General features: G+C 42.8%; 1 protein-coding gene across 1 annotated transcript in view; it reads left to right on the top strand.

The window, feature by feature from the left end:
• The window catches only part of GLI2 (GLI family zinc finger 2), a 271,143-nt gene that overhangs the window by 174,720 nt on the left and 77,789 nt on the right, over positions 1-18,634 (top strand).

The raw sequence follows: 18,634 nt of genomic DNA on the forward strand, positions 1-18,634 counted from the left end.
CTTACATCACATCAGGTATTGAAGAGAAAAAGTGGCTCAGTGATTAGGGGCCTAGTCCAGGACTTAGAAGACACTGGAGCCTTTTTTTAAAATTAGAACCCCATTAGCTATCCTCCAGTCATCTAGTACAGAAGCTGGTTTAAGCAACAGGTTACATACTACAGTTATAGTTCTGCAATTTCATGTTTGAGTTCTTTCAGAACCCTTGGGTGAATGCCAACTGGTCCTGGTGATTTATTACTGTTTAATTTATCAATTTGTTCCAAAACCTCCTCTACTGACACCTCAGTCTGGGACAGGTCCTTAGATATGTCACCCCAGAAGAATGGCTCAGGTTTGGGAATCTCCCTTATATCCACTGCAGTAAAGACCAAATGCAAATAATTTATTTAGCTTCTCTGCAACAGCCTTGTCTTCCTTGTATGCTTCTTGATTTTTGCACCTTGATTTTCCATGGCCCCACTGATTGTGTGGCAGGCTTCCTTCGTCTGAAGTACTAAAAAAAAATGTCGCTGTTAGCTTTTGTGTCTTTTGCTAGTTGTTCTTCAAATTCTTTTTTTACCTGCCTAATTATACTTTTACACTTGACTTGCCAGAGTTGTCCGTTACTATTTTCCTCACTAGGATTTGACTTCGTATTTTTTAAAGATGTCTTTTTGTTTCTAACCACCTCTTTAACTCTGTTGTTTAGGCATGGTGGAATTTTTTCATCCTCTTGGTGTTTTTTTTCTTTTGTTTGGGGTATACATATAGTTTGAGCCTCTATTCTGATGTTTTTAAAAAGTTTCTATGCAACTTGCAGACATTTCACTCTTGTGACTGTTCCTTTTAATTTCCATTTAATTAGCCTCTTTGTTGTGTAGTTCCCCTTTTAGAAGTGGTGAATTTCTTTGGCATTTTCCTCTCTACAAGGATGTTAAATTTAATTACATTATGGTTGTTATTAACAAGCAGTTCAGCTATATTCACCTCTTAGACCAGATCCTGTGCACCACTTGGGACTAAGTCAACAACTGCCTCTCCTCTTGTGGGTTCTAGGATTAGCTGCTCCAAGAAGCAGTCACGAATGGTGTCTAAACATTTTATCTCTGCATCCTGTCCTGAGTTTACGTGTACCCAGTCAATACGGGATAGTTGAAATCCCCTGTTGTTATTGGGTTTTCTGTTTTGGTAGTCTCTCTCTAATCTTCCTGAGTATTTCACATTCATTCTCATCATCCTGGTCAGGTGGTCAGCAGTATATTCCTACTGCTATACTCTTATTATTCAAGCACGGGCAAATAGGCATGTGTTTTGACCTAGATTATATTTGTATATCTGGGTGTCTAATACTTGGGTTGCTATTGACTCCAAGTATTAGTCTCCCTTTTCCACAGGCCTCCCATTTCTCCAGTAGACCACAAGACCATATCTCTTCACCTGGAGTTTCTTGTGAGGGACTGATCTGGTTGTCACCTATCAGTCTCCTCTGTCATCATTTTTAGGGTGTGTCCAGTTTGTCCATTTCCCATTCATTGGGCATCCAGTTGTCTTCCTCCCCTTTCTCCTGCCTTTTTAGGGAACAGCTGCTATGTTCATGCCTTCTTAAATTCAGGCAAGTTTCTTCATTGTGGTGGCCATGCCTGAAAAGCGGCTCAGAACTTGCCAGCTTGGTCTTACAAGTTGACTACTAGTGTGAATAAGAGCTTGGCATGGGATCTGACAGTATTGTATTCATCAGATAATCATGAGCTGGGTGAGGAGCCCCAAAATGTCTGGTGGTCAGCAAGTTAGATGTTCAGTTCACCCATCCCAGTGTGCAGGTATACTAGCAATGGCCACATTCCCCCAGTGGAAAACCAGTAGTCACCTGTTAGTATTTAGCATAATGAACCATGTGAACAGAACTGGATGCTCAATAGCTAAAGCCCTTTTTCATTTAGGATGCTTCAGCTCATCAACATCCCAACAGTACCCAGCACAGAGTAACTTCTTGAATAATATTTAGTGTATTGGAAACATAAAGAGCTTGTTCATTCCTCTCAGAGGAGGAAATTCATTCTCCCTTTGAAAATTCCAGCCGTATTAATCCCTCTTTTGGTGCCTCTGTGGATGGTGAAGTGCTGAAGGTGAACGGCACACCACCTCTATGCAAGGGTCTTTGTGCATAGGTTCCCTGGCAGTTACAGCATTTTTGAGGAAATAATCCAGACTGGAAAATAAAATGGATCTCTGTGACAGGACCTACATTGCTAACAGCTAATAGAGATTTTCCTTTCTCTCAAGTGATAAAGGTCTGTGTTGTGGGGGCAAGAGGATGCGAGTTCTATTCAGGCTGTTACTGTGAAGTTCTAAGTGGCCGTGGTGTGCTGCACAGTGTCAGTGGTGAAATTCCTGCTTGCCTCTCGATTTATTCCATTTTTTCTCATCTCTCTTTCTTTCTTACCTCCATGCATCTCAGCCTCATCTCCTTGTTACCTCTAGTCTTAAGTCTCCTTTCCACTGCTTTTCTGTCATTCACCCTTTTCTTTCCCTTCTCTTACACATCCTCTTCTATGACTCTTCTCTCCTCTATCAGAGAGGTAGGCGTGTTAGTCTGTATCCACAAAAACAACGAGGAGTCTGGTGGCACCTTAAAGACTAAAAGATTCTCTTCTCTCCTCTGTCTTCTGCAGAGAACGTTGCATATCACTTATTGTCTTCTATATATGACAATAAAAGAAATGTCTGAAGCCAGGACCGTCTAGGGTATAGTGGGGTGGGCTGTTACACACAGTATCCTGAAAAATTGCACAGTTGTTATACATGGGCTTGCTTGACTCTGCTGGCATAGTTTAGACCAGGAGTCTCAAACACGCGGGCCACGGCCTGCCAGCTCCCTGCAGCCCCCCCGCCCCCCCCCCCAGCGTTTACCTAGAATGGCTCCGACCCGGCGCGCACCAGGGGCAGGGCAGGCTCCCTCCCTGCCTGCCTGCCTGCCCTGCCCCCGCGCCGCTCTGGGAAGCGGCTGGGGGCTGGGGGAGGGGGTACAGGGGTCTTTGTGTTGCCCTGGCCGCTCCTCTAGGTACCTCCCCCGAAGCTCCCATTGGCCACGGTTTCCCATTCCTGGCCAATGGGAGCTTTGGGGGAGGTACCTGGAGGCGCAGCCAGGGCAATACACAGACCTCTGTGCCCCCTCCCCCAGGTCCCAGCCGCTTCCTGGAACAGCGTGGGGGCAGGGCAGGCAGGGAGTCTGCCCTGACCCCAGTGCGTGCCGGACCCGCCCCCGAACTCCTCCTGCAGCCGAACCCCCTGCCCTGAGCCGCCTGCCGCACCCTGACCCCCTGCCCTGAGCCCCCTGCCGCACCCCACACCCCTCCTGCACCCTGACCCCTTGCTGCACCCCGCACCCTTCCTGCACCTCAACCCCCTGCCATACCCCACACCCCTCCTGTACCCCAACCCCCTGCCCTGAGCCTCCTGCCGCACCTTGCACCCCTCCTGCACCGCCTGAGGGCAGGGAGGGGCGGAGTTGGGGTGGGGGTTGCAGGAAGGGGTGGGAAGAGGAGGGGCAGGGGTGGGGCCTCATGGAAGGGGTGGAGTGGGGGTGGGCCCTGGGCAGTGGGTTGGGGGGTGGTCAGTGGTGCGAGCCTCGGGCCAATGTACTAGTCCTCATTTGGCCCTTGTGGTCATTTGGGTTTGAGACCCCTGGTTTAGACTGTAGATACCTATAGTTTGCCTGGTGCAAGGGAAAGACAATATAATTGTTGGGGTTTTTAAAGTAGTATATACATTTTCCCTCTAGAAAAATATCATAAATGCTAGGAAGAAAAATTGAGTCACTGAGCTTTGGCTTTATGATTAATGTGATCAGAGCTTGACAGAGGTTCCCCAATTCATCAAGACCATATTCTAGCTGTCTACTTTCTTGCCTATACCAAATGTATCTAATTACATGAACATTGCACAGCAAATTAGATGTAGTCTCATTTGTTGTCAGCCTTGGAGTCTTACTATTTGCCTTCTGGTTTGTGTCAAAGGTTTGTTTCCTGATTGCTCAAAGTGACATTGCTATACATTCCTCTTTATCATAGTTTGCATATAACCTAATGAGAACACCAGTTATTTTATCATAGCTGTCGGGTAGTAATCAGAAGGGTTCTGTCTAGCAGGATGGGACATTCAGGACAGTCATATATGCAGTGCTGTTTGTTTGAGACCTAAAATAAAAACCTGAAGTATAGAAAAACTGATGAGTAATAAAGGAATTGTGCATTCAGTCTGGATGCCCATTATTGAGGTGCCCAGAATGCTTGCCAGATTTACATTTGTTGTTGGGTATGTTGGCATTTCAGTCATTTCCACCTTAAGAAACATGACAAATAGTTTTGGGGTTTTCTTTGGCTCCTTCCTATGTACTGAACTTCAATTACATGGACCTGGTTGCATAACAAGACAAGCCCTAGTACCACCCGAGGAAATACTTTGTGTGATTCAAGTTACACCTTTTAGGCCAAAGAAATATTTAGTTGGTCTTTAGGACATTCAACTTTTCTGTCCCCCATCCCTTATTTTTGCTTTGTTACATGTATATTACATGATTTGTTACATGTTACAGCTGTGTCATCCTTGGAAACAGTCATTGCAGGCAGATGGTGTCAGCTGCAACCACATGGTTTTTGGCACAATCGTGGCATCTGCTTGGATAATCCAGATAAATCTCACTTTTGGTCACTTTCTGTTCCAAGATTGGCAAATGTCTGACATCCTTAACTAAGTTTCTTTACTCTGTCATTGCACTGAGATCTCAACCGCTGCCTCATTTCACACCAATGAGAACATTGTGGTATCGAGATACCAACATGGATTCTAATGTCATTGGGTTTATACTCATAGGAAAAAAGGAGAGAGAGGCAAGGGAAAACCTCGATGAAAAGCAGAGGCAGTAGGGATGATCAGGTGGAGAACAAGGTAAAAATAGAGCACAGAGTGAAAAACAGATGGGGACTGTAAAAAGAGGAGCGGAGTGGGGAAAGAAATTATACTAGTGAAAATTTATAGTGTATTATATCTAAAACCAACATCAGAATAATATTTAAGGTTGCAAAATCAAGCACTCAAAAGTTAGGAAATACCAAATTAAGGTTGCTTGTGCAACTTTAATTCTAATCCCTTGTGCATATCCACTGTGATACACCCTTTAATTATACAGTCATACTGTTTTTTCCACAACACTCCCATCTCATTCAATGCACAGTATGGACTGTGTCCTGAGGATGAATTAGGAGTATATATGTTCCCTATATACAATATTGATTGATTGATTGAAATTTCTCTTTGCACTTTTCATCACCGTTTGCTGTAAGCAGACCACAGACCTAATATTGGTTGAAGCAAACTTTCAGACTCCAGTATTCCACTGAGACAAATGACTTCACTTGATGCATTCGGATAGCAGACTGTAAAAAAGGGGATATTGTGTATTTTAGCAAGATTCTTCATATGACTTTTATAAAGTTTACTTCATTCGGGTCCAGTTGTGCAATCCTTAATCTTGGTAGTAACCCCATTTGAATGAATGGGATTACTCGTGTCAGGTTTGCAGGATCATGTCCTAAACAGAGAGTAAAATTCCTTCCAGAGAAGCAGGTGATTATTAGTAATCCCTTTCTCTCCCCATGGCTAGGCTTTCTTAGCTACTCTGTTTTTTCAAACAAATAAACAACAACAACAAAAACCCTATCTCAGCTAAAAAGCCTCTGCCAATGCAAGAGCCCTCAGGGCTAACTAACCCTTGTAAGTAGCATGCTTAGGCTTGACTCAGCAAGAGGCTTTTTAACAGTAGCTCCTAAACAGAGGTTAAAGCCCTGTCAGATGTTCTATAGTGTAACAAACAAAAGTAGCATTGTTTTTGTGCTGACATTCTAGTGGCTTTTCAGGATGTGGTTCTGACATTATTTATTTATTTATTTATTTATTTTTATTTTAAGAATTGTTGTTTAGTCACCCAAATTCTGTTGTTTCTTTAAAAAAAACATAGAACCCCAAGACCAAATTCACCACTGGCATAAATATGTGAAATACCATTGGTTTCAGTGACCTGTACCAGACCTGAATTTCCCCCAAAAGATCTTGAGATGGAAAGACTCTTCTAGTCCATCTCCCTGCCAATGCAAAAGTGGTCCCAGTTGTCTCTTTCTCAGTGCTTTTGTCTGGCTTAATTTTAAATGTTTCAGTAGACGGGGTTTCCACCAGTTTCCTAGGAACTGAAGTTTTCCCTGGTGTTCAACCTAAATTTTTCCTACATCTGGTCCCAGTTCTCCTCGTTTTACTCTACTCTATGTCCTTTTTACTATGTGTAAGGGGACTGTTGCCCCCTTACTAACATTCAGTGGTGGTGTTTTGGTTTTCTAGCTCCCAGTACTAAAAAGGGGGAAGGGTTGATGGGGAATCAGGACCCTGAGACTGACAGCCCCCAGGAACAACGGGGAGAGGCCAATGCTCCAGGTCAGCCTGAATGACAGGGTGAGCAGGCTAATCAGGGAGTCAGGAGGCCAGGGAGGTCCTGTCCTCCATGTGAGCTGGATTTGCCTGGGTCAGGCAGAGTGGGGCCAAGCTAAGGAGAAAGCAGGGGCCCAAGCTGAGCTGCGGGGCAGAGTTGGGCCAGATCCAGAGGGACCAGAAAAGCAGCCCAGAGAGAGCAGACTCTGTCCTGGGAGCAGAGCTGCAGCCCCAAAGCCAGAGGCACAGCCCAGAGAGAGCAGACTTGCCCTGGGAGCAGAGCTGCAGCAACCAGAGCCAGAGGGGCCAGAAAAGCAGCCCAGGAAGCAGGTCAGTGCTGGGAGCAGAGTCACAGAAGCAGCCTGCAGAACAGACCTATCCTGGGAGCAGAGCTGTAGCAACCAGAGGCAGAGGGGCCAAAGAAGCAGCCCAGGGAGCTGGAGGCAGAGCAGCAGCAGCAGTGCAGAGACAGAGCGGTGGAGCTGGGGCTGGAGCAGTCCGGAGCCGGGTGCAGTGAGCAGCTGGGGAGACCAAGGGAGATCCTGGTCAGCGGGCCCAGCACAGGGAGACACCTCAGCCAAGAGGCTCTGCAGGCCAGGCTTGGATCGTACCCCGACAGGGCGGGGGCGACACTGGGAAGAAGGGTCCTACCACTTAGAGCCTGAGAGCGTGTGGCCACCACCAGAGCAAGTGTCCAGCCCACAGCATCCCTGCAGCACAGCCAGGGCCTGAGAAGAAGGCCTGGGACTTACAAGGAACAGACTGTGAACTGCCCTGACATTCCAGAGACACCGTTTGTGATGTTCCCTGCCACAGAGCGGGGTGATGTGTTTCCTTTAACCTTTCCCACTTTTCCTTATTCTTTTTAAAATTAATTGTTGATTAAATAACTTGCATTTGCTTTAACTTGTATGTAATGGTCAGTGGATCAGAGAAGTGCCCAGTGCAGAGAGAGTACCCTGGACTGGGGACACCCTAGCCCCTGTCCTAGGTGACCACAGCAGGGTTGGGGGTCGAGCCCCCCAGGAATCCTGGGCCCAGCCTTGTTGGGGTTACGAGGACTCTGCCAGACAGGAGAGTGGAAGGGGAGCCCTCAAGGGCAGGGAGACCACTGAGTAAAGGAAGTGGGAGCGAGGACTCAGATCCTTTCGCTAGCCCACTTCACTGGGGTAGTGCAGAAGCCAGGAAAGTTCCCCACAAGAGCAGGACTATTCCCCCGCTTGCATATGGTAAACAGTTCTGCCTCCTGGATACTTAGAACATTTTTCCAAAATCAGGTCCAAAACTCCCTAGAAATATAGATATAGGCAGAGCTGGCAATGTTGCCCATAATTAAGCTTCTTGTTAGAAGATCCTGTTTTCAATTGCTTATAACTTTGAACGTTAACCATTAGGGCTGAAATTTTCCATGGTGGGTGTCTGCCTCAGGCTGTTTTTTTAAGTTTTGGCTACAATGGTTTAGCCATCTGCAAGAACAAGGTCTGGGGAAAATACGTTTTGCCTTTTTACAAAAACAGTTACAACCATTTATTGAGAGACTCTAGTGCTCCATGCTTTGGAGCAGGGACTTGAAATTTGGCAGGTGGCTTGGGCCACCTCGGTGTCAAGGATGTACCTTTTGCTGTTCCTGTGAAAAATCATCCACTTTTCACCCAGTCACAAGCCTTTGGCAAATTGCAGTTCACACATGTTTCATAGATTCATAGATACTAAGGTCAGAAGGGACCATTCTGATCATCTAGTCCGACCTCCTGCACAGCGCAGGCCACAGAATCTCACCCACCCACTCCTATGAAAAACCTCACCCATGTCTGAGCTATTGAAGTCCTTAAATCATGGTTTAAAGACTTCAAGGAGCAGAGAAGCCTCCCTCAAGTCACCCATGCCCCATGCTACAGAGGAAGGCGAAAAACCTCCAGGGCCTCTCCAATCTGCCCTGGAGGAAAATTCCTTCCCAACCCCAAATATGGCAATCAGCTAAACCCTGAGCATATGGGCAAGATTCACCAGCCAGATACTACAGAAAATTCTTTCCTGGGTAACTCAGATCCCATCCATCTAATATCCCATCTCAGGGGATTTGGCCTATTTACCCTGAATATTTAAAGATCAATTACTTACCAAAATCCCATTATCCCATCACACCATCTCCTCCATAAACTTATCAAGTAGAATCTTAAAACCAGATAGATCTTTTGCCCCCACTGCTTCCCTTGGAAGGCTATTCCAAAACTTCACTCCTCTGATGGTTAAAAACCTTCGTCTGATTTCAAGTCTAAACTTCCTGGTGGCCAGCTTATACCCATTTGTTCTTGTGTCCACATTGGTGCTGAGCTTAAATAATTCCTCTCCCTCTCCTGTATTTATCCCTCTGATATATTTATAGAGAGCAATCATATCTCCCCTCAACCTTCTTTTAGTTAGGCTAAACAAGCCAAGCTTCTTGAGTCTCCTTTCATAAGACAAGTTTTCCATTCCTCAGATCATCCTAGTAGCCCTTCTCTGTACCTGCTCCAGTTTGGATTCATCCTTTTTAAACATGGGAGACCAGAACTGCACACAGTATTCCAGGTGAGGTCTCACTAGTGCCTTATATAATGGTACTAAAACCTCCTTATCCCTACTGGAAATGCCTCTCCTGATGCATCCCAAAACCGCATTAGCTTTTTTCACAGCCATATCACATTGGCAGCTCATAGTCATCCTATGATCAACCAATACTCCAAGGTCCTTCTCCTCTTCCGTTACTTCTAATTGATGCGTCCCCAATTTATAACTAAAATTCTTGTTATTAATCCTTAAATGCATAATCTTACACTTCTCACTATTAAATTTCATCCTATTACTATTACTCCAGTTTACAAGGTCATCCAGATCCTCCTGTATAATATCCCGATCCTTCTCCGAATTGGCAATACCTCCCAGCTTTGTATCATCTGCAAACTTTATTAGCACACTCCCACTTTTTGTGCCAAGGTCAGTAATAAAAAGATTAAATAAGATTGGTCCCAAAACCGATCCCTGAGGAACTCCACTGGTAACCTCCCTCCAACCTGACAGTTCGCCTTTCAGTAGGACCCGTTGCAGTCTCCCCTTTAACCAATTCCTTATCCACCTTTTGATGTTCATATTGATCCCCATCTTCTCCAATTTAACTAATAATTCCCCATGTGGCACGGTATCAAATGCCTTACTGAAATCTAGGTAAATTAGATCCACTGCATTTCCTTTATCTAAAAAATCTGTTGCCTTTTCAAAAAAGGAGATTAGGTTGGTTTGGCACGATCTACCTTTTGTAAAACCATGTTGTATTTTGTCCCATTTACCATTGACTTCAATGTCCTTAACTAATTTCTCCTTCAAAATTTTTTCCAGGACCTTGCATACTACAGATGTCAAACTAACTGGCCTGTAGTTACCCGGATCACTTTTTTTTCCTTTCTTAAAAATAGGAACTATATTAGCAATTCTCCAATCATTCGGTACTACTCCTGAGTTTACAGATTCATTAAAAATTCTTGCTAATAGGCTTGCAATTTCAGGTGCCAATTCCTTTAATATTCTTGGATGAAGATTATCTGGGCCCCCCGATTTAGTCCCATTAAGCTGTTTCAGTTTCGCCTCTACCTCAGATATGGTAATATCTACCTCCATATCCTCATTCCCATTTGTCATGTTCAGCAGACGTTTTAAAGTTTGGCAGCTGCATTCTCTGAAGAGTCCATCGGCATTGAGTATGCTCCATCCCAGGACTGCAGGGACTGAGCAGGACTTTCCCTGCAATTGCTGCTGCTCCTGGTGCAGATGCCCAGGTAGCTTGGAAGAGGGAGCTGCCTGACTTGAGTGCAGATGGGACAAGAGCTAGCTGGACAGAGGCTGGAGGACAGGGAGTAGATTGGGACAAGGTGCCTGTGGGGTGACCGGGAGCTGGGGTCGGTAAGACTGAGATCAGATGAGGCACTCGGGCAGGGAGAGGGCAGTCTGGAATTGACTTGTCTAGGAGACTGGGATGAAGACCTAGGGTAGGGGGAAGGCTGAAACTTGAACAGGGTGCCCAGAGCAAGAAACCTGGACTGTCTGGGCAAGGAGATGAACAGGGATGAGGAGTGGGGTGGGGAAACTGGGATGAGGAGTTGGGAGTGTTGGGGTGGGGTGGGGGTAGTACACAATCCATTAAACCCAGAAGGCGTTTCTGCCTTGGAGAGAGATGGCAGTCCAAACCCGGCAGGCAGATAAAAAAGAGAGACTCCTTCGTTAAGGTCACTTCTTTTAGAAATAAGCACACCAGTTAATTTACCTCATAATGTACATGCCAATAAAATGTGTGCATTTTCATATTTACTTTGCTACAGGAGTAGCAAAGCTTTGGCACATCCTGATAGATGGTACTGTGCCACTTTGGAAATAGAGAGCGCTCCTTCCGGAGTCAAAGCTAACAGCTGCCCGGAGACACATTTTTGTGTATTTCGCAATTTCATTACTTTGACCAAACGGATATGTTGCTTATTTGGAAAGCAGTTTTGGCTGATTATATGGAGTTTACTCTGTGCCCTTCTCTCTCCCAAACCCCCCCACCCCGTCGACATACACACACATACTTCCTTTCCTAGGCTGGATGACTAGAGATCAGTAATGGATTATAGAGCCTGTTTCACTCTAGGATGTTGGTTCAAACCTATCCCAAATCTGTAATTACTAAAAGTTATTATCTTCTTTTGGCTCTTTGGTGACTCCTATCAAGGGGAATGTTCATACAGCTCTCACTGTAAAACAAACATAGGTAGCACTACTTGGACGCTTTGTCCAATTTCAAGAGGCCAAAGATTAAATGGTCAGGATACTAAATTGTGACTGTCTTGCTTTGTGCATTTGGAGAATTGATTTCACCTCCCTGTGCCACAGTTTCTCGCTCTCTAAAAGGGGTAGGACCTTTCTAATGCTCTTTGAGAGTGAGGATGAAACGGGAGAGATGCTCAGTAAATGCTGAGTACTGCTGTATGACCCTTTCATCTTTAGAAGTGGTCTGTGAGAGCTGGGTTGTGGCACATTGCTACCTTCTGTCCTGTGGATCCACAGGAAATGAGCACCCACAATTCCCATCAGCTTCAGTAGCAGCAATGTGTGCTCAGAACTTGTGAACATATTAAGCCATTGGAAACCAGAGCTGGCCTCTCTGGCACCTTTCACCAGCACTAGTCATAGGAAATGAAAAAATAAATAAATAAAAAGGAGCAAGAGATGGTGGCTGCTCACATGACAGCTAGAGAATTTGTGTAGCTTTTCTGATGGTATAACCAGTTCCAACCAATTCCAGAAAACATAAACCAGGCCCTCTCTTCCGAGGCCTGTTCACAATGGTGTCATAGTAGTGATTACGTAGAAATGGAGTTATACAATGTATTTCCTTAATTTGAGGAGATAATTTCTTTAGACTCTGTGTGTGCTAAACATCTCGGTGGAGACTTTCAAAGTGGCCTGGGGGATTTAGACACACCACACAACAATTTTAATGGAAGATGTCTCTTTAAAACCCTCAGAGTGCTTTGAACATCTCAACCATAAACTTTAAATCCAAACAGATTTGAAAGTATGTTGTGTCAGAGTCACTAAACCATAAAGTCAGGTGCAAGCCTTGTAGACTGAATTAATAAACGTACTGGGCCAGATCTGTAGCTGTTGTAAATTGGCTTCGTGCCAGTTAAGTTATTGGATTTCAGTTGGCTTTAAGGGAGCTGTGCCAGTTAACACCAGCCGAGGGTCTGGCTCGTTAAATTGCAAGAATTTTTTCTGAAACGTGAACTGCAATTCTCACTTGATCCAATCACTGTTGGATATGTAAAACTGGTTAGGATATTCTGCATTGAAAACAGGAGTCTGATCTCTGAGGGCTTTTATTTAAATCTCTGGCATGGGTATGTGTTCATTTATGACATCACTCCATAACCCACTGCTGCTTTTGAGTAAGTGTCATTCTCAAAGCTTCATGTCAACAAGTCTTAACTAATAATCCCTTTTCTTATCTCACTTTATTATAGGGTTGAAATGACTTCATGCTCCACCCTTATCCAGTGCTAAACGCACGCTTTAGAAAAAAAATTCCATTCCCTCACTGCTTTCCTAGGGGTAAATATTCACAGGATCACTTCAGACAATAAAATAAAGATGGGCAACTATCAAAATTTCCCATCTGTGGAAAATTTTATAGGATCTTTTCAGTGGTACAGTCCATTCTGTACACTTTTTAGGATTTCCTCAATATTCCATTCTCTACCACTATTCACATGCTGACCTCATGCTGTCATGGGAGTTGAATAGATATTACCTCTTCCATTCACTTCATAAAATTTTCACAGTCTTTTCCAGTCTAAATGGGAAGGAATCCCCCTTGCCTTCCATTTGTCTTAACTTTAAATCCTCCCTGTAAGGCCGTATTTCACAACCAACCTAGTTCTTGCGGACTCATGGAAACGAGACGTTATGATGACCTATTGCAGCACCTGGTGCATCCAGTGCCAATGCATCATTGTTCCTTATAGAATGTTCTCCAGTACTGTGTCCAATCCAGTTTTAAATGTCCCAAAGGATGGGATTCCACCACTTCCTTTACCACACTGTTACACAATCTAATGGAGCTCTCCATTAGTTTATTTTGATAGGTCAGCCTACATCTTCTCTTCTTTAATTTCACCCCCTTATTCCTAGCAACTCCCTAATGCACCACCCTAATAAAATTTTGCACTTCAGACATTTGTAGAATGTTGTTATATTCCTCTTGCTCTTGCAAGCAAACAGTGGGAGGTATTGAGAGATAAAAACGAATGGCAGGAATGTTGGCTTACGACACGGGATTGAAAATGCAGGATCTTTGATGTCGATGCAGAGCACAGATACTTAAAATCTCATCCAAAAGCTCCCCCCCTCACAAAAAAGTGCATAGAAGTCCATTTACCTTGGAAAGATGAAGGATTGAGTCAACTCTACTGGGATTAGAACATGTGGTTCGAGGGATTCTAGGTATTTCAAACCTGATGCTAAGACCACCCAGATGGCTGGGGCAAAAAAAAAAAGCCCCTATTTGGTAGAGCTGTGAATGTGGATACCCTGCCTGGAGCTAACTCTACACACACATTTGCAAAACTCGAAGGGCAGACCAGGGTGCTATTGTTCTGAAAAGTTGCAAATCTGCAGAAAGCTTCAGCTGGAGTACATTCTTTCAAGTGGGCATTCTGGATCCCTATATTCGACTCTGAGTCACAGACATGTGCTTTTCTTCTGTGTGCCAGAGCTCTTGGAGAAACTGCACTTTTATATAATGAGGAGCTGGACAATTTGTAGAGAAGGGGTGCTGAGAGCTGTTGAACCAAACTATAAACCCTGTCTCTGATGGAAACCACTTCATGCCAGGGGTTGCGGCAACATCCCCAGCACCCCTAGTTCTAGCATCTATATAATTTTATGCTTTGTAGGATTTTTAAAACTTTTCTATTTCCCAGTTGAAATGAAATAGGCAAATTAACATACCTAAACTTTGACAGTCAGAAATTAGAGAATGAAAATAATCTGTTGTTTAGGGGTAAAATTGTAAAAGTGTCTAAATGATTTAGGAGCCTAAGTCCCATTTTCAAAAGTGATTTAGGTATTTTCAAAGGTATTAGGTACCTAAAGATACAGATAGGCATCTAGTCTGTTTAGGCACTTTTCAAAATCCCACTAAGTGCCTAATTCCCATTGTCTTTCAATGAAATTTAGGCTCCTAAATGCCTAAACCACTTTTAAAATAGGACTTAGGCTCCTAAATCAGGGGCTTTTGAAAATTTTACCCCAGGTCCTGTTAATAGCACAGTACCACAGTAATAACCTGTGAAGGACTAATTAGCTGCTGATTGAATGCCTCATCTGAAAACCTCTAATAAGATCCCACAGAGTAACCACATATCTAAAATTACTGCTGCTAGAGGAAGGGCTACAGGACTGTGGTTCATACATAAATAAAATAGGAAACTTCCAAGTTTATTTCTACTTTAGAGCAATACTTTAATCCAGATAATTTGTCCCGATTTTCAGAACGCTTCATTTTATATATCACCTTTCATCCCAAAATGCTCTAGGGTATTAAACACTTTGAGAGAACACTCTATGTGATATAAATGACAGAAAGCAGTCATGTAAAAGTATTGGGCAGTGAAAGAATTAAAGTGTTCCATCATCAAACCAATAAATGAAAGGGAGCTTAATTTAAGAGATGTAGGCAAGGAGAAAAAAGAGAAGTCTGAAGAAGAGATTTGAAAAGAGATGGACAGCTGATAAGGCAGAGTGGTATATAAAGGTTTTCTAGGCAGCAAAGACCATGCTTAAATCTATCCCTATTCAGGAAAGCACTTAAGCACATGCTTAATTTGAAGTATGTGCTTACATCAATGGGACTTAATCACAGGCTCAAATGCTCTCATGAATTGAGGCCTTAAAAACACCCACTACATAAATTTCATTAAATCCCACTTATAGAATTCAGCTGTTAAAACATTAATATTGCATTCATTTGACAGGACAACCTAGACTTTCTAATCTAGACTCCAACATCTATTTAAACCTGGTTTACTCCTTGCACTGAGGCACAGAGACTTGCCCAAGGTGACATAGTGAGTACATGATCTGGTAAACAAACTCAAGAGTTCTGATTTCTGGTTGGTTGCTCTAAATAACACACCATACTCCCTTCCAGAAATCTCCTACTAGATTCAGTAGTTATCTACCCTTCAGTGGTTGTCAGTCTTCTTTGCCAGACTGACTTTGTCTCAGATTCTGGTTATATGATTGATTTCACTGCTTTGCCTTTCATAAACTCAACCCCAACTTGACCAAGTTTTTGTTCATCAGTTGCTTTTCTCCCAGGCAATGCAATGTTGTGGTTCATGCATTTACCAGCAAAATTATCGCAAACTGTAAACTTCCAGTTCAGGAAGGCATCTGTCTTTAAGGGGTGTGTGTAAAGTCTTTCTTACTTAACAATGTAGGGTCTCAATTTAATTTCCTTCATCTATTATCACCTTCCCTGGGTGAAAACTACACTGAAAAATAATCTCCTGAAATTTCTCTTGCCTGAAATGCATAAAGCTCTTTGCACTCTCTGATTGCATTAGAGTTCAGCTGTGTGCCTGACCAAGCCTACAGAGACCAGCAGCAAAACTCCTCTTCATATACTGGGCCTATAGATTAAAATGAAATGAGAGACCTCTTAATTTTTTTTGAAAGCTGTAGTTAAAAGAAAAGGAAGGTGGAAATGCAGATCTGGCTCTACTGAAGTTTCACAAGGACTTCCTAAAAATGTGCTAATAAAAAATCCGTGCCTACACTAGGATACCCTATATTTGTTGTTCATTCTTGGCTAGTTATCCCATCATTCTGCTTAGCTTGGTAACACCAGAATGAGATCATTCAAGCAGGACTTGTGTAAATAAAGTTTGTCTCCCACTAATAAATCCTTTCAACTCTTCTCCTTTTGCTTAGCTTCTCCTTCAGATACCATCATTGGTCAAGCTTAGAACAGTACCTGTACCCTCTCGTGCTTTTTTATATTGGCTAAAAGCAATTTTAGAGCAGGCTTGTATAGTTGTGTTAGTCCTTACATCATTCATGAGTATCAAATATATTGTACAGCACTAAGCCAGAGTGATTATTTTGCTCTCGTATTGCACACTACCTTAAAATTTAGGCTGAAATGTGATTCACATAAAGGGGCATTGTTAATATAGAAGTTTTGTTCTAAGTTTAAATTCCTGTGCTACTAATAACACTTTAGATTATTTAAACCATAAAAAAAATTAAAAATCAACTTCATTTTTGTACAGTTTATGCTATTTGTTTACATGAGACATTTCACACAACTTCGACAAAGGATAAAATTTTCACAAACACCTCTTTTCAAGTGACTTAGGTATGTAGCAGCTCAAGTTTCACTGAAAGTCAATGGAACTTGGGCACCTAAGGGCCTGACTTTCACAGTTATTTAGGGGCCTAAAGATGCAGAAAGGCGCCTAGTTGGATTTTCAAAAGCACTTAAGCATGTTAGGGACCTACCCATTCATTTCAATGGGACTTTTTAAATATGGCCCTAAGGCCCAGATTTTTAAAGGTAAGTAGGTGTTGCTGTGCTCAGCATGCAACACCTAACTGATTTAGGAGCCTGCATCTCATTTTCAAAAGAAATTAAGACAGGGATTTTGGCTCTGAAGTGCCTAAATCCCTTTTGAAAATGCAGTGTAGGCTCCTAAATCTGTTAGGCACTGCAACACTGAGTGCAGCAATCACTAAATACCTTTTAAAATCTCGCCCTAAGTGCCTACGTCCCTTTTGGAAATGGGGCATAGGTGCCTACATTATTTATGCATTTTTAAAATTTGTATCCAAACGCTAGAACTGCCAGTTTCACAATTTCTGTTTGTGGATTGTCTGTCTGTTTAATCTCTATACCATGGTAATCACTGAAGTATCTGGTAGCTAGTATCCATTGTATCTCATCAGTTGTGGTTTTTGATTCTTGGGCACTAACACAATGCTGCTGTGTTTTGCCTTTCCAAAACCTCACAGTAACGTTTACATTAAACTGTTTGCACTGAATTAAGTGAATTACAAATGTCTTCATTAAAATTCAAGTGTGTTTAATATCCCGACTCCCTAATTTTAAATTGGTGGCTTAACTACCTGACAGTGTCTCTCTCTCAAAAAAAAGTAATTTTTTACCTTATGTTAATAAAATTAATATACTTTTCTCCAAACTGCCAGCTCTCCATCTGCGTAGCAAAGAAGATCCCAGATGGGTGACTGGCTAGGTCTGGTGATTGGAAATAGGATACGAGTTTTAGATCTCTCTTCACAGTGTCAACAGTCACCCAAAATCATTACCTTTGGGATGATGATAATTGGCTTTTGTGAAATAAATTAAGGGCTGGCTCCAGCTCCTGATGGACAAGCACTAACATTACAAAACTGCACCAGTTTGCCGAGAGACCAGGGGCTGAACGGGCCTGGAGACTGAAGTACCCTTAGTCCTCCCTTAGAATAATTACCTCCATTCAGTTGAGATTCAGTGGTAATGGGAGGGGAAGCTTTGTGCTGTGTTTTAGAGATAAACTGAAAACTTCAATCTGTAAAGGTGCCATCCTGCCACTTCTCTCGGTGCATTAAAACTAACCCTTTAAAAATTAAGGACAAAAATAGTCCAAGTTGGGAAAATGGTAGTTTTAAAAGACTGAGTGAGGGCTGAACAAATTGCCATCCCTTACCTGCTGTGCTTATTAATCTGTTTTCCAAAGACTGAGTGAACTGAAGAATGGATTTGGGACATTTGGTACTCGTATGAGGAAGCCATATAAACAAATTAGAATATTGCTATTGCTAGAGGAAGGGAGGACATGGTGCTGATGTGCCTAAGATCACTTTGGAAGGCAAGGAGGCTAAGTTTGATCAGCTTCTAGAGTGAATGGTGCTGCTCAGCTGTGCTACTCAGTAGAAACATTACTCCGTGTTCACTGTAGAAGCTGGTAGGCTGTCTTTGCCATCCAATAAACAAATCACTCTTTAACTAAGAAAACTCTTTGATTTTTTTTTTTTTTTTGCATTTGCATTTGCAAAAACTGGATAAGCCTTTAAAAAAAATCTGATAAGTAGCGTTCAATTAAATTAACCACTGTTGACTGTATTGCAGTGTCTTAACAAAGTCCATCTGTATGGTCTCCCTTTGTAGACACAATTTTATAAGTTAATTTCCCTACCAAAACATCAGTGTTTACTTAGTAAGAAATCTGCTCTTTGTCAGCTTAAAACAGTGATTTCTTTATTACCATTCTGCGCAGGGAATGACAGCACAGAGTTGGCACTGGAGCAAGTCTGGTTGAGTCTACAGCGTTGTAATGGAAACAGGGTGAACCGGGGGTCAAGTATAATGGCATTTGTATACAGAAATGTGTCTGCATAAGAAATAGCTGCATGAGATAAGAGAATGGGAGATGAGGCTTGCAGATCTCCCTTTTGACATCGGTGAACTACTGGTGTGATGGAGGTTTTTATTAATATGTGTATAGTACTGCTGATATTAAAACAATAGGTTATTTATACATTAGCAGCAGTACAAATAAGAGATCCAAATAGAGCCCGATCTAGTCAACTTCCACTGACT

This window comes from Dermochelys coriacea, chromosome 11, assembly GCF_009764565.3.
Source record: "Dermochelys coriacea isolate rDerCor1 chromosome 11, rDerCor1.pri.v4, whole genome shotgun sequence".
Classification (NCBI taxonomy): Eukaryota; Metazoa; Chordata; order Testudines; family Dermochelyidae; genus Dermochelys; species Dermochelys coriacea.